This window comes from Eurosta solidaginis, chromosome 2, assembly GCF_040869045.1.
Source record: "Eurosta solidaginis isolate ZX-2024a chromosome 2, ASM4086904v1, whole genome shotgun sequence".
In the NCBI taxonomy this organism is placed as follows: Eukaryota; Metazoa; Arthropoda; class Insecta; order Diptera; family Tephritidae; genus Eurosta; species Eurosta solidaginis.
The window spans coordinates 292,556,081-292,571,534 of NC_090320.1; positions in this window are offsets into that span (position 1 = coordinate 292,556,081).

Below are 15,454 nucleotides of genomic sequence, written 5' to 3' on the forward strand. Positions count from 1 at the left end.
AGGGGTGTTAGAGGCGTTGGTTCCATACTACAATTGAAGAGATGGTTGGTGTCATGTCGGGACACATTGCAAACAAGACATACATTTTGTATATCGGGGTTGATTCTAGATAGGTAAGAGTTTGACCTGTTACAGTACCCAAATCGAAATTGAGCTAGAGTGACGCGCGTTTCCCTAGGGAGAGTGCGGCCCTCTTCCGCTAGTTCTGGATATTTTTCTTTAAGTACTGGATTCGCCGAGCAATTACTGGCATAGATGTCCGACGCTTGTTTATGGATATCACTGAGGACCTACTTGTGTTTTTGCGTCATACAGCTGTGTTCTCAGGTGCCGTACTTCCTCATAATGCTTGCAGAGATAACTCCTATACCCAGGTTTGTGGGTATACAACAGAAACGGTCTGTTCAGCATTTCATTTCTCTCTCTAACGGGGAGTACTCTAGCTGTGTAGGTGCTGTTCTGGGGAAATAAGAAGGGAGCCCGTAGCGGTTCTGAGGGCAGAGAAGGCCTGTATTTTCTTCCAGAAATGTTTGTGGAATGATAGTCATTGAGGCAAATAAGGCAATAAGTGTCCGTTTGATATCTTGCTCGCTCTTTGGTTCTTATGAATCAAACGCTTTACTCAAACCCAATAAAACCATTGGAACGAGTTCCGCTTTCTTCAGCTCCGGTGATGTTGCTTTTGTGGAATGTTCATTTTGCTAGTGGTAGCTCTTTGCATCATATGAACCCAAGTCATTTCAGTTTTGCACCCGAATTGAAGGTTCTGGAGGTCTAGGACAGTCTCTAGAGTATGAATAAATAAATCACTAAGATGAAAATTGCACCAACTAAGTCGCGAAGAAAAGAAGAGTACAGAGTTATCCTTATGTCTAACGCTTTATCTCCATAAAGTTCTTGCATTTGCTGAAATTAAGCGATTCGCTGCTTTGCTGATAGAAATCAGAATACCGCAATTAATTCAGTTGTGGTCAGCTGGAGGGCCATTGCGTCTCACTTACCCTCACACGCTCAATCGAGGTTAGTTGTTGCGCTTCAGGCGCATGCAAAAGCTTAATTGAGATGACTTGCAGTAGCCCGAAGGATGCTAAGCGGAATGACAATGGTGATGCTGCAATTTTGAATCATAAAAATGGCATTTCATTGAATCCGCACACCAAAGCCAGAGGAGTTGTTATACAGTTTATGTTTGAATGTATATATGTTTCTATTTGGAGAGCTGTGAGAAAGAGGAACATTAAAGAATCGCTAATGACATACAAGGTTATGAAAGTGAAAGCACTAAAGTAATTTGACCTAAGTAAGTCGACTTTAACATTGCTTTACTCTCAAGTAATGTGGAAATTAACGTGCACTTTCTCCAATTAAGTTTCAGAATCTGAGCAATCGACCTTTGGATAGGTTTGTTTAACGGCCAAACTGAAAAACTCTATCGAACACCATGACCTATGTTAGGTTGAACTGGCCGGTCAATAAAGACCTCACATAGACTGAATGTATCCATAGTGTTAAAGGACCTATGTAACAACATAACTCCATCCCCTTGGCAAATACTAGAAGCCTTTTAGGACCTATGCCACTTGCTGCTTCTAGAACTGATAGCTATATCTCTCCTAATAGCTTGAGTCTAAGCCTCGCAAGCAAAGGGTACGATCACAAAACGAGCTTGACCGCGTCCTCCTCTAACCCACGTTTCAACATCTGCACATGACCTTATCTCATCAGAAAAATTATATTTAGGCACACTTGCAGAGCGGTAAGTAAAGTTTTTTAGCTTAACTTTAACTCAACTTTGACGGATTAAACACATCAAATTTTTAAGCATTTTTGAAATTAGCTCTAACCTAAAAAAAAATGCCAATCTGCATGTGGGCCTTAGTGACTATAGTATATTTTAATGTCCAGCTTCCCTATTTTGAGATCATTTCTGGAGTGTTTGGGGATAATTTTGGTATAATTTCGATACTCTTTTGTAGTAGCAATGTTATCATTCGGGGTCTATTTTGGGATCATATCGAGATTTTTTCGGAATATATTTAGGTACAATTTCGAAGTAATTTCCGGACTATTTCGGTACTATTATTCGGCAGAGCTCGCAAAAATTCATTAATGAGTACGATAAGCTATTGGACAGTTGTTATTATTGGATTTTTAATGGCGTGTTATTGGTTTTTTATCGTTGTTCAGATTCCGTTATCGACTTAATACCAACAGCAACTGTTCTCGAAAAGTTATCGGGTTTTTATAGAAAAGTTATCGATAAGTTTCTTTGTATCATTTGGTTTTGAAAAAGTATTGATTTTTTAGCGAAAAAATATCTATTTTATAACGTAAGTTTCTCGATTTGTTGTCAAAAAGTTACTGAATTCTTATCAAACAAATTATCGTTTTGTTATCACCTTTTGGATTTGATTTGTTTTCGAAAACGTATGGAAGTATTATTGTGATCGTTATCAAGTAGAAGTCTGCGGTAGAGATTGTCTGCAGTAAAAATTTTCTGCGGAGAAGCTCATCCTAGAAGAGGAAGTCAGACAGCCAGGCAGCCCTGCGTGCCTTGCAATCCTCCAAAGTTACATCTAAGCTAGTGGATGACTGCTTTGAAAACCCTAATGACCTGGGAGCCAAAAACAAGGTTTTGTTAGGATGGATTCCCGGATATCAGGGAGATGAAGGTGATGAATATGCAGATTACCTAGCAGAGCAGGGTGCTGCAGCATCATTCTATGGTCCAGAGCACTTTTGTGGGCTCACAAAAGCAGACACCAGGGAAACCATAAGTAACTGGGAAACAAAACAATTCAGACGTCACTGGATTCACTGCCTAGGGCAAAGACAGGCCAAACTGTTTATACTTCTGACAACGAAAATAACAGCCAAACTCATTAATCTAAGCAGGGAGGACCTACTAACTCTCACTGGGTACAATACGGGACACTGTGTTCTACAATAAATCTCTCCGATACTCACATTTATTGTTTCTGTGAGCTAGAGAATGAAATGCTGGTTCACATTCCGCGTCGCTGTGGCACGGCAGAGACTATCCCGTCTAGGTGGTGTAACTCTTAATATCTATGTTATATGGAGTACAAAGTCTGAAGGGGTACTTATAGCGTTTTCTTTTCTTACGCTTTTTGTACGCTGCACAAGGGTTGTAAATATATTTTTTTCTATTCTAAAAAGCAGGTAACGCCTTTAAGGGGTATTTCTTTTGTGAAAATTGTTGCCTGTTCGCAACGCAAAAGCATTACACTTTTACCCTGCATAAAATGGCGGTGTGGGCTGATCGTGAAAATTTATTTTCGTAACTTCACAAATTTTTAGCGAAGAAAATTGAAATGAAGGAAATAATTGCTAATGAATTTTTATTATCATTGACAGCGCGCTTGTGAAAATTAGCTAATAAACGGGTAGCGATTTATATTCTTGCACCATAAATGTTGACAATTATCTGGGGTAGAAGTAACTCTATTAGGGCATTAGTATTTACTTAGGCAACAATTTATTTGAGAAAAGAAAACGCTATTAGATACATCAAAAGCTTCCACATACAAAATTAGGCTGAAAGATTATGTACAATAGATCTGCACAAAGGTCGCAATGCTTCCAGGCCTAATAATAATAATAATAATCGTTATCAAGACGATAACAATAAAAAATCGATAACGATTGAAAAGGTTTTCAATAAAAAATCGATAACTGAACGACAACAGTTATTACCGATAGCAAATTTATAACCCTATATAACATATCGATAACTCGTCTATGCTTCGTTGACGACATGCCAATAACAAAACGATAATCCATCAATAATGGCTGCTGTCGATGGAAACCGTGTTAATCGATAACAAATCCATAACATATCGTTTTGTCTCAGTTTTGATTTCTCGGCTTTCCTTACATTTCATCAACTCTATCTCTCACTATCTTACATTATATCAACACTACACCATACGTACATAGTTCCTCACATTATGCTGAACTTACGCTAAAATTCCGTATTACCCCATATAACATACACCTTCCAAACTCCGCTTACATTCTAAATTCTGACATACCGTCAGCAAAGACATTTGCACATCAAAAAAAAATCGCATATTTGTAAATCATTGCAAACCCAAGAAAAACTAATCGATGAAAATTTATACGAAATTTAACACTTTGCACAATTATTCGCATTTCATTTGCCATTTGGCAATCGCGCTAGAGTAAACTATGTAATTTCATTTGGGGTAACTACTTCAATGGATTATCCGCACTTTGGATTCTAGCAATTACTCAATACTACAAACTTATATGTGGGATTATCAGTAAGAAGATAGGAAACCAATAGACCACAAAAAATCCATAACATCATGAAAAGTGAGCCACACGCAAGAAACTGTTCAAATACATTCAACCAACCATTCAGTTTGCAATTTGTTCCAACGCTCATTTCAAATTCAATCCACACAATGATTCGTAAGTACATTTTGCCACGAGACATACCACGACAGGACATCCCAGCAGCATTCACGAACGAATTGTGCTAGAGAAAGCGTCAAGGATAAGCGGAGTCTGTGGATGTGAGTGCATTTTTGGGGTGAACGCAAAGCAATGAGACACGTCAAAGTTTAGCAGCTTTCAATTTAATATAAATATTAAGGATATTAGAGATATGTTAGGTTAATTGATGTCATCGTTTAAAGTTTTTCAAGCTGCGAAAACTTTTGGAGACTTCTATCAAATTTTGTTTGCTTATCCTTTAATATTCTTTCCTTATTTGATGAGTCTGTGGTTGTTCCTGCTTTTTCTTCAAAAACAAATGGCAATGCACAGTTTTGGAATACTAAGATATGAAATCGAATTCCTTTTGTAGGCGAAGATGGAAAAACAGAAATCTTGATATAAGATTTTCCAAAAAAGAGCTTTGGGGGAATATTACGTATAAAGCCGGAACTGGAAATGCTGATTTTTTTTTTGTTTGTTGTTATGGTCTTATATAGATCCTTGTTCTATTATCACGTTGGCATCGCATGATAGGTATAAATTTGCACAAAGGTTGTGATGTTTTTTCTTTTTTGTTTGGGCTCATGGTAGTAGAAACTTCTGATGCTTGTCATCTCTCCATCGGAGATATGCCGACTCCAAAACAGATTTTACCTCATTTTCTTCTTTGAGAACCCTTGCCAGTTTATCAGTCTTCTCATTGCATATTTGCGCTTTCTGAACGGCCGCGGTTAGCATCCTAAGGTATGATTTCAAGTTCGGTTTGATATCGAAAGTGTTTTAAGGATAGCTTGACACTATTAAGGCATCATTCTCGAAATATATCGGTATAACTCCGGGACAATTCTGGAATTTTCAGCATTGTTTTCGGGCTCATTTCAGTACTGATTCGAGATAGTTTCGGTATGAGCTCGTTATTGTTTATGGGATAATTTCGGAGATATTTTAGGTAAATTTTTAAAATATTTGGGCATAGGTTTGAAATGGTTTCCGTTATGGTTTCGGAACTATTTAGGTACTCTATTTGGATTATTTTGTTATTATATTAGTGTTGTTTTTGGGAAAGTTTTAGAACTAACTCGGAACAGTTTTGGAATCATTTCCGGATTATTTGGTAACATTTTCGAGACCATTTCAAACCTATTGTGGAATTGTCTTTAGGGGAATTTTGGAACTAAATCAGGATGATTCCCGTGTCCTTCTATGAGATCATGTCGGAACTTTCTTCGGATAACTTCGGCGTCGTGAACGGGACTTATTCAAACCAATGCGGAACAGTGATTTCGAGAATATAAGAGAATCATTTTATCATGTTGGAACTATTGCAGGATTGTCTTTAATATAATTTCGCAACTAAATCTTTGTTTTCGGGACCATTTCCGATAATTTAGGGGCTATTTCGTAATTGTTTTCGGAAATATTTCGAAACCGCTTCAGAGACCTTTTCGGAACGATTCTGGGATTGTCCTCTTTAAACTAAATCGTATTGTTTTTGGATAATTTTGAAATTTCTACAATATTATTATCAAGATCTATTGCTGAATAGTTTCGAGGCTATTTGGAAATTTAGGACTGAGCAGAAAATTTAAAAGCAAAGTCCTCTCTCGACGAGCAAAATTTACGCTCTACAAGTCACTCATAATACCTGTTCTGATGTATGGCGGAACCAAGAAGATTTATAGTCCTTTCCGTGATGCCGACGGCGAGTATCGAAGGAGGCTTAATGGTTACATGTATGAGCTATACGCAGACATGACGATAATAAAGCGAATGAAAACCCAAAGGCTTCGCTGACTAGGTCATGTTACGCCAATTCACGAAGACACTACAGCCAAGAGACTATTTCATGCGATACCGCAGTTTGGAAGGAGAGGAAGGGGAAGACCTCCACTAAGTTGAGAGAGGTAGGTGGAGGAAGTCTTGGCCTCCTTTGGTGCACTCATCTGAAGTCATTTAACGCGAAACAGGGAAAGCTGGTGTGACCTATTATGAAACGTCCAAAACCGCTTAGGTGGTTGACGCCAATCCTTGAAAGTTTCGTGGTCTTTTCAGAACTATTTTCAGTAAACAATTCTATGCTCTCTATAGTTAAAAGTAGCACACGGTGCTACTCGCATATACTTTGTAAACTATTGCAACATTTAAATCGATTACTTGGATTCAGAAAAATGTGTTCATGTGCCACGAATTACACCATACAAACGCAACCGTAACATGCCTTTTTTCAACACTTTCACAGCATAGAAAAATAAATGAAACTCGCGAGCTCATCTCTGCCCCACATTCTCTTCACACCATGAAGCACTTTGTTGTGCCAGCTGCTTTGGGTCAGTGTTTTGTTGTTGTGGTTCTTCATCCAATTTGCTGTTTTTCGTGTTGTTGTCATCAGTTGTTGAATTTCTTGTGTGCTGTTGTTTTTTTCTTTTGTCCCAACATGTTCCGCAACACTAAACTTACTTACATATATCCGCGCAATTCGGTTGTCTTGCCTGTCTTCCACATTTGCTCTTGGACTCAACTGACTTGCTGACTTTTTGACTGTGTGACTGTTCTGACTGCTCGATTTTTGGCTTGATGCCAGCCGATGACGCCGTTCTAAGCAATGTTGTTGTAGTTTTGGCGTGCTTCTTTCATTGTTAGCACTTCGCAACCATTCGAAGTGCTCGCTCACACACCCCACACCCAACACAGCATCTTATCTAGTATATACCAAACCCGCTACTTGCTCAGTGGTGAGCTACAAAAAACAAAAACGTATACTTTGGTTCATCTTAATGTAGATACGTATGTTAGCAACTTAGTGCCTTCCTGCTTTCCAGTGTGACCTTGCATATAAAAGCAAAACTTTTTTCTAATAATTTTTTATGTTGCGATTTGTTGGTGTTTTTAAAATGTTCTTTGTGGATGGTGCATACCAAATGATATCTTCTCAGACTTTAATCAGACAATCTGAGAATACTTTCTTTTATATGCACAATTACACACACACACACACATGTTTACGACCTCTTAGTTTTTAATCTCCAAAACTACTTTGGCCCTTTCGCCATTTTTAGTGCGCGCTTCCAGATAAGGCTTTCGTCTGATTCATTGCTTCTCTTTTCTTTAACTTCAAATATTTTATCAGCATACTCAGGCTGCCTTATCTCGACTTTTATCAGCCCATTTTAAATAAAGATGGAATAACATTACCTTATGCCTTGAATATTTAGAAATATTTTAGATTGAGTTTAATTTTCTTAGTTTTAAAGAGAAAGCGCATATGAAAGGCTGCTAATGAGGTTTAGTTAATAGTTTTGAAAACTCTTCCTTTTCTAATTGCCTCTTAAAATCAGCATCATCATTAATTGGCGCCTAGCCACCTAAGCGGTTTTGGCCACGCCAGCTTTCCCTCTTTTGCGATAACTGACTTCAGTTTGGAGCACCAAGGGTGATAACAGTTTTTCTCCTGCTGCTTCTCCCAACTCAGTGGAGGCTTCACTATTCCTCTGCTTTCAAATGCGGGTGTCGGTTATAGTACCTTCTTAACCAGAGCGTCGTTAAACATTCGCATAACATGGCCTAGCCATCAAAACCGTTGAGCTTTAAATCGTTGCACAATTTCTATATATGAGTAAAGCTGATAAGGCTTATCACTTTATGTCCTTATATTTTCCTTACGGAGAAATTTTCTCGCGAACACTCCAAGAACCATTTCACCTTCAATTGATTCCGTCTGTTTTTCCGAGCGACTTGTAAAGTGTGAGTTCTTCTTGCAGAGAGAGGAATTAACTTTTCAGCCGCCTACTACGTCCACAGTAACACTTGTTTGCAAGAGCTTTTTCTCGGTTTGGTTTTTTTACGTCGTTGTTTTCGCTGTTAATGCTGGTTCTCAGGTAACGGAATGGGTTCTTTCTTGGATGATTACAACTACTTCTTCGTGTTATCATTTATCGCAAGACCACTTTTGATTCTTTATCAATTCCAGAGAAGGAAAACCTTACGGCGTGGTTATTAAGGTCAAGATACCAATATCATCAGCAAACTTCAGCAATTGTACGGTCTTATAATAGATTGTACTATCATGGCTTAGATCAGTTGCTGACTTATCTTTTACAATATCATGATAACGGAAATTCGCATGTTTGTTTCTACGGGCGTTTGAATCATTCGCATAACACATTCTCGAATACTGCTCCGATGTATCGGCGGATCTATTGAAACTCGCTGTTGCCTTCGTTTTTTTCGTTCTGTTTGTGAGTAGAGCTTTCGCTATCCTTCGCTTATGTTGCCGCCGTTATATCGCCGATAGCTGCTCTTTTTCCCACTCTGGCTTCTTCCTACTCGATACAACTACAAAATTGAGGATTGTTCACTGAACTGTCTTCAACATTCTTCCACTAACTCACAGGCTCATGCCAATAACCCAAGCGCTGCAAAATTCTTAATGCTACTTAGTTTTGAGAGAGGATTCTATTAAGCTCCCCGCCTCGCTTCCATCCTAATGTTACTTCTTTGTCCAAAAAGGCATCGAAAGCGAAAGTTAGTGGGGAAGGAGATGAAAAAAAGAAGATTCGGAGAGAAAAGGAAATGTAGTGGTCCTACCAAAATGCAAAAGAAGGCAAGTGAGAAAAAAGTAGAAATGGAAAGTGGGAGAGGAGAATGCGGTGGGATCAAAAAAGATGAAGATAAATGAAAGTGTAAAGAAAAAGGTTGAAAGGGCATGAGATGAAGAGGATAAAAATGCTGAAGGAAACAGAGTAAATAATGGGATAATATTCGGAACAGGAATGGAAAATTAAGGAGAAAAGTGAGAGAAATCAAGGCTCCCATCGGGTTAGGGGGTCAAAATATTCCCCGCGATAGGTATGCATGTCGTAAGAGGCGACTAAAATACCAGATTCAAGGGGCTGTGTAGCGCAACCCTTCAGGTTGCCAGCGCAATATACAGCTTCTCCAAACCCAATTGTCAACCTCACCTATCCGCGGCGAATCCTGTTTCACTAACAGACGAGGCTCTGGCGATCCAAGCTCCTCATGGAACTTGGAGGTGGGGAGGGAGGGATGATGGCCTGAAGGTTTAATGTGGCCATATAAATCGTTGCCGAGATGGTCGGGCTAGCACCTTAATGGTGCTGTGTTACCGGAGCGTACCGGATCTGTGTCTGGCAAAGGACCATCACATCGATAACACTCCCCAAAGCCTTCGGGGAGCAACCTTATTGCTACAACAATAAGAGAAATCAAGAGGATGGAAAAACATAGAGAAGAGGGAGTCGTAAGAGCTAAAAGCTAAAGGGCAGATGGGAAAATGGCGGAAGAGTACGCTTTTAAAATTAGTATTGAAAAACTTGTACATTTATTAAACTTCACGATTCTCATGAAAATGCTAAGAAACTGTTCCACAGCAAGGCACCTTAAGTTGCATATGAGAGCATGCAGCAGCGACTGTACAAAGCTTATTAAATAAACTATTTATTTTTCATAATGTAACAAAAGCACGATGATATCATCACTCACTTTAACACGTCCTAAAGTCAATCATACGTACATATGTATGTATGTATGTTTAACTGTGTGTCTAAAGACATACATATGTGTGTATGTATGCACCAACAAGTAAATAGTGCAACTATGTTTCAAAATACCACGAAATTCAAAATTGCATGGAATAACACATTTCGAAAAATTAGAAACACGCAGCTGTGATGTCGGCTTTGGCTTTAGCGTCTATGAATGTCATCACAAATATTGATGCATTTACGTTTAATGCTATACAACGGCAAAAAAAAATACAACAATAGCAGCGACAGTAACAAAAGCATTCAATATGTGCTATACAAAATATACAAAAAAAAAATATTTTTTTTAATAAACAAGTAAAGGTGTCTTAGTCCGGGTGTAACCGAACATTTATATACTCAGCGTGAGCTTCGATTGTACTTTTCATTTCAGATAAATTACTTTTCTACATAACACGTGGCACCGCCCGTTTAAAAAAAATGTCTCCCCATTTCCTCTTACAATAAAACTTGATAAGTTAAATATCATTGATTCAAAACTATTTTTTGCTAAGTTATAGCTTATTATTCTAGTCTACGACCCTTTAAAAAATCTTTAAAATAAAAGTGGGCGTGGTCTTTAACCGATCTCGTCCATTTTTCCTAGAAATATTTCCTGCTATAGGGAAAATGCGGATACCCAATTTAATTACGAACCGTTAATTTTTCTTCGAGTTATGGCTCCCGAAACATAAAAATTGCTTAGTCATAAAAGCGGCGGTGCCACACCCATTTTTTTTAATTTGAATTTTTTCTTATTTATTGTTATAAATCCACTTGGGAAATGAAATACCATTGGTATAAAGCTCTTTTTTGCAAAGATATAATTTATTTTATTCATCCACGACCCTTTTAAAAATCTTTTATATAAAAGTGGGCGTGATCCTTAACCGCTTTCGTTAATTTTTCTTCAAAGCATTCCTTATATTAAAGGCAACCTCTCTGCCGAATTTTGTTACGATAGGTTTAACGATTTTTGATTCATGATTAATAATATTTGTAAAATTGATTTTATCACAAGTGAGCGGTGCCACGCCCATTTTAAGAAATGTTGCCAAATTTTTATCAATAATCTCAATATCAGAAGTCCACATGTCAAATTTCAACATTCTAGGTGTATTATTTTCTAAATTATCAGGTTTTGTGTGGTTTCCAAAATTTTATATATATATATAAAGTGGGCGTGGTTATCATCCGATTTCGCTCAATTTTAACACAAATCTGTTCTGGGTCCAGATAAGCTCGTCTACCAAATTTGGTGAAGATATCTCAATATTTATTCAAGTTATAGTGTTAACGGGCAGACGGACGGACATGGCTCAATCACATTTTGTTTCGATACTGATGATTTTGATATAGGTAAGTCCATATCTACATATCTCGATTCCTTTATACCTGTACAACCAACAGTTATCCAATCAAAGTTAATATACTCTGTGTGCAAAGCACGCTGAGTATAAAAGGAAAAAAAATGCAGCAAAATTGCAGTATTGAATAAAAGAGAGCGCGGGCAAAATGAAAGAATGCATAAAAACGAAAATGCATTTGCTTAAATCAAAAGAGAATTCTAGAAATGTAGAGAGATACTTTATTAGAGTACGACTAGTAAGCGGATGTGAGCACATAACTGTTAATTATTAGAGTAGCATGAAATAACGCTAAAAATAGCATAACACAGCGAGCGCTGTTCAAATACTGTCAAATAACAGCGCAATTCAATGTAAATAACAGCGCAGCCTCCACAACCACAGAACAACAGACACCAAACCACATTGGAGCCTAAGAAATTTAAGAGAGTGCGAGCATATAAAAACGAATGAGAAATTGTTTATAATTAATTTCTATACATTTTTTAACGCTCTAAGTAAGCTTTCATATTTTGTTATTCTTCATTTACCAGCTAAATCGTCAAATGACTGCCCTGCTGTTATCGCCCCATATGCCAAGACATGTGCTTGTTTATCTATACTTGTACATATATACATCGCCCAGAAAAGCAAAAATCCCCCAAGAACAATTCCCTCGTTAGTCGCTCAAGTTTAGTGCGCTCTTTACCAGCAACAAAACAAGTGTTACGTTTTTTTCGTATGCGACGTTTCGCGCACAACTCAATTCTTATTTAATATACATAAATTCTTTGTTATTCTTGTTGTTTTACAAATTATTCTTAAATAGTGTGACGATCGTGTATCGTTAGTCAACTCATAGCGCACTTCGGTATCATCAACGGCCGCCGTGGAATGCTTCGTTTACACTGTGTTCGTGCTTGTGTGTGAGTTGTAAAAATTTATGTCGCTTTTGATTGGTATGGAATTTGTGTGTGTATTTATTGTTGCTGCTGTTATTGCAACGGAAAGAAATGCAAGCATTTTGTGGAGCCCAGTGTGTTGAGCAGCTGTACAAGAAGAATTTATTTCGATGTATGTGTGCGCTTGTAAAAACTCTACTATTAGCAAATCTTACAATTAACATTTTTATGTAAGTGACAGTGGGGCCGATTGCAATTGACTGTTAAAATTATGTTATGTTATATTGGACTGTTGTTATTATGGCTGTTAACGCAAGCTGTGTCATTTTTGTATGTTATGAAACTTTTGCTGATATAAAATTAAAGTAAAAATGATATTTTTGTATTTAAAACTGTAACGCTATGATGGTAAAATTTGTTCAAAAAAAAATATTTTTAAAGTGCAGATAAAACTTGAAGTCTACTTGAAAAAACGTTCCAAAATCGGCTACAATAACCATTGAAAACAATCTAAAACTTATTGTACTTCTGCAATCATATAGGATTTTCCCCAGATACCTTCAAATTTGGGAGTTCGGTTAAAAAACCGGTTTTTCGTACCTTTAGACTATTGTGGGCCTACAACGTTGTTAGTTGTAAACCAATCCTCAGTTATTTTTTTTGGGGATTTTATAAGAAGGAAAACTTAACACAACTGTCAAAGCTTTTTCCCCACGAACCAAAGTTTTTATACTCAGTTGAGCAGAGCTCACAGAGTATATTAACTTTGATTGGATAACGGTTGGTTGTACATATATAAAGGAATCGAAATAGATATAGACTTCCATATATCAAAATAATCAGGATCGAAAAAAAATTTGATTGAGCCATGTCCGTCCGTCCGTTAACACGATAACTTGAGTAAATTTTGAGGTATCTTGATGAAATTTGGTATGTAGGTTCCTGAGCACTCATCTCAGATCGCTATTTAAAATGAACGATATCGGACTATAACCACGCCCACTTTTTCGATATCGAAAATTTCGAAAAACCGAAAAAGTGCGATAATTCATTACAAAAGACAGATAAAGCGACGAAACTTGGTAGATGGGTTGAACTTATGACGCAGAATAGAAAATTAATAAAATTTTGGACAATCGGCGTGGCACCGCCCACTTTTAAAAGAAGGTAATTTAAAATTTTGCAAGCTGTAATTTGGCAACCGTTGAAGATATCATGATGAAATTTGGCAGGAACGTTACTCCTATTACTATATGTACGCGTAATAAAAATTAGCAAAATCGGAGATGGACCACGCCCACTTTTAAAAAAAAAATTTTTTAAGTAAAATTTTAACAAAAAATTTAATATCTTTACAGTATATAAGTAAATTATGTCAACATTCAACTCCAGTAATGATATGGTGCAACAAAATACAAAAATAAAAGAAAATTTCAAAATTGGTGTGGCTCCGCCCTTTTTCATTTAATTTGTCTAGGATACTTTTAACGCCAATTCTTTTAACCAATTCTTTTGAAATTTGTTGGGGGCATAGATTTTATGACGTTAACTGTTTTCTGTGAAAATGGGCGAAATCGGTTGATGTCACGCCCAGTTTTTATACACAGTCGTCCGTCTGTCCTTCCGCATGGCCGTTAACACGATAACTTGAGCAAAAATCGACATATCTTTAACGAACTTAGTTCACGTGCTTACTTGAACTCACTTTATCTTGGTATGAAAAATTAACGAAATCCGACTATGACCACGCCCACTTTTTCGATATCGCAAATTACGAAAAATGAAAAAATGCCATAATTCTATACCAAATACGAAAAAAAGGATGAAACATGGTAAGGTAATTGGATTGTTTTATTGACGCGAAATATAACTTTAGAAAAAACTTTATAAAATGGTTGTAACACCTACCATATTAAGTAGAAGAAAATAAAAATGTTCTGCAGGGCGAAATAAAAAACCCTTAAAATCTTGGCAGATATTACATATATAAATAAATTAGCGGTATCCAACAGATGATGTTCTGGGTCACCCTGGTCCACATTTTGGTCGATATCTGGAAAACGCCTTCACATATACAACTACCACCACTCCCTTTTAAAACTCTCATTAATACCTTTAATTTTATACCCATATCGTACAAACTCATTCTAGAGTCACCCCTGGTCCACCTTTATGGCGATATCTCGAAAAGGCGTCCACCTATAGAACTAAGCCCCACGCCCTTTTAAAATACTCATTAACACCTTTCATTTGATACCCATATTGCACAAACGAATTCTAGAGTCACCCCTGGCCCGCCTTTATGGCGATATCTCGAAACGGCGTCCACCTATAGAACTAAGGTTTACTCCCTTTTAAAATACTCATTAAAACCTTTCTTTTGGTACCCATATTGTACAAACAAATTCTGGTCCACCTTTATGGCGATATCTCGAAACGGCGTCCACCTATGGAACTAATGATTACTCCCTTTTAGAATACTCATTAACACTTTTCATTTGATACCCATATCGTACAAACGCATTCTAGAGTCACCCCTGGTTCACCTTTATGGCGATATCTCGAAAAGGCGACCACCTATACAACAACCACCACTCCCCTTTAAAACCCTCATTAATACCTTTAATTTGATACCCATATCGTACAAACACATTCTAGAGTCACCCCTGGTCCACCTTTATGGCAATATTTCGAAACGGCATCCACCTATAGAACTAAGGCCCACTCCCTTTTAAAATACTCATTAACACCATTCGTTTGATGCCCATATTGTACAAACAAATTCTAGGGTCACCCCTGGTCCACCTTTGTGGCAATATCTCGAAACGGCGTCCACCTATGGAACTAAGGATTACTCCCTTTTAGAGTACTCATTAACACCTTTCATTTGATACCCATATCGTACAAACGCATTCTAGAGTCAACCCTGATCCACCTTTATGGCTATATCCCTAAATGGCGTCCACCTATAGAACTATGGCCCACTCCCTCATAAAATACTTTTTAATGCCTTTCATTTGATACACATGTCATATAAACACATTCCAGGGTTTCCCTCAGTTCATTTTCCTACATGGTTATTTTCCCTTATGTTGTCACCATAGCTCTCAACTGAGTATGTAATGTTCGGTTACACCCGAACTTAACCTTCCTTACTTGTTTCATCTATTTTCGGGTTTTG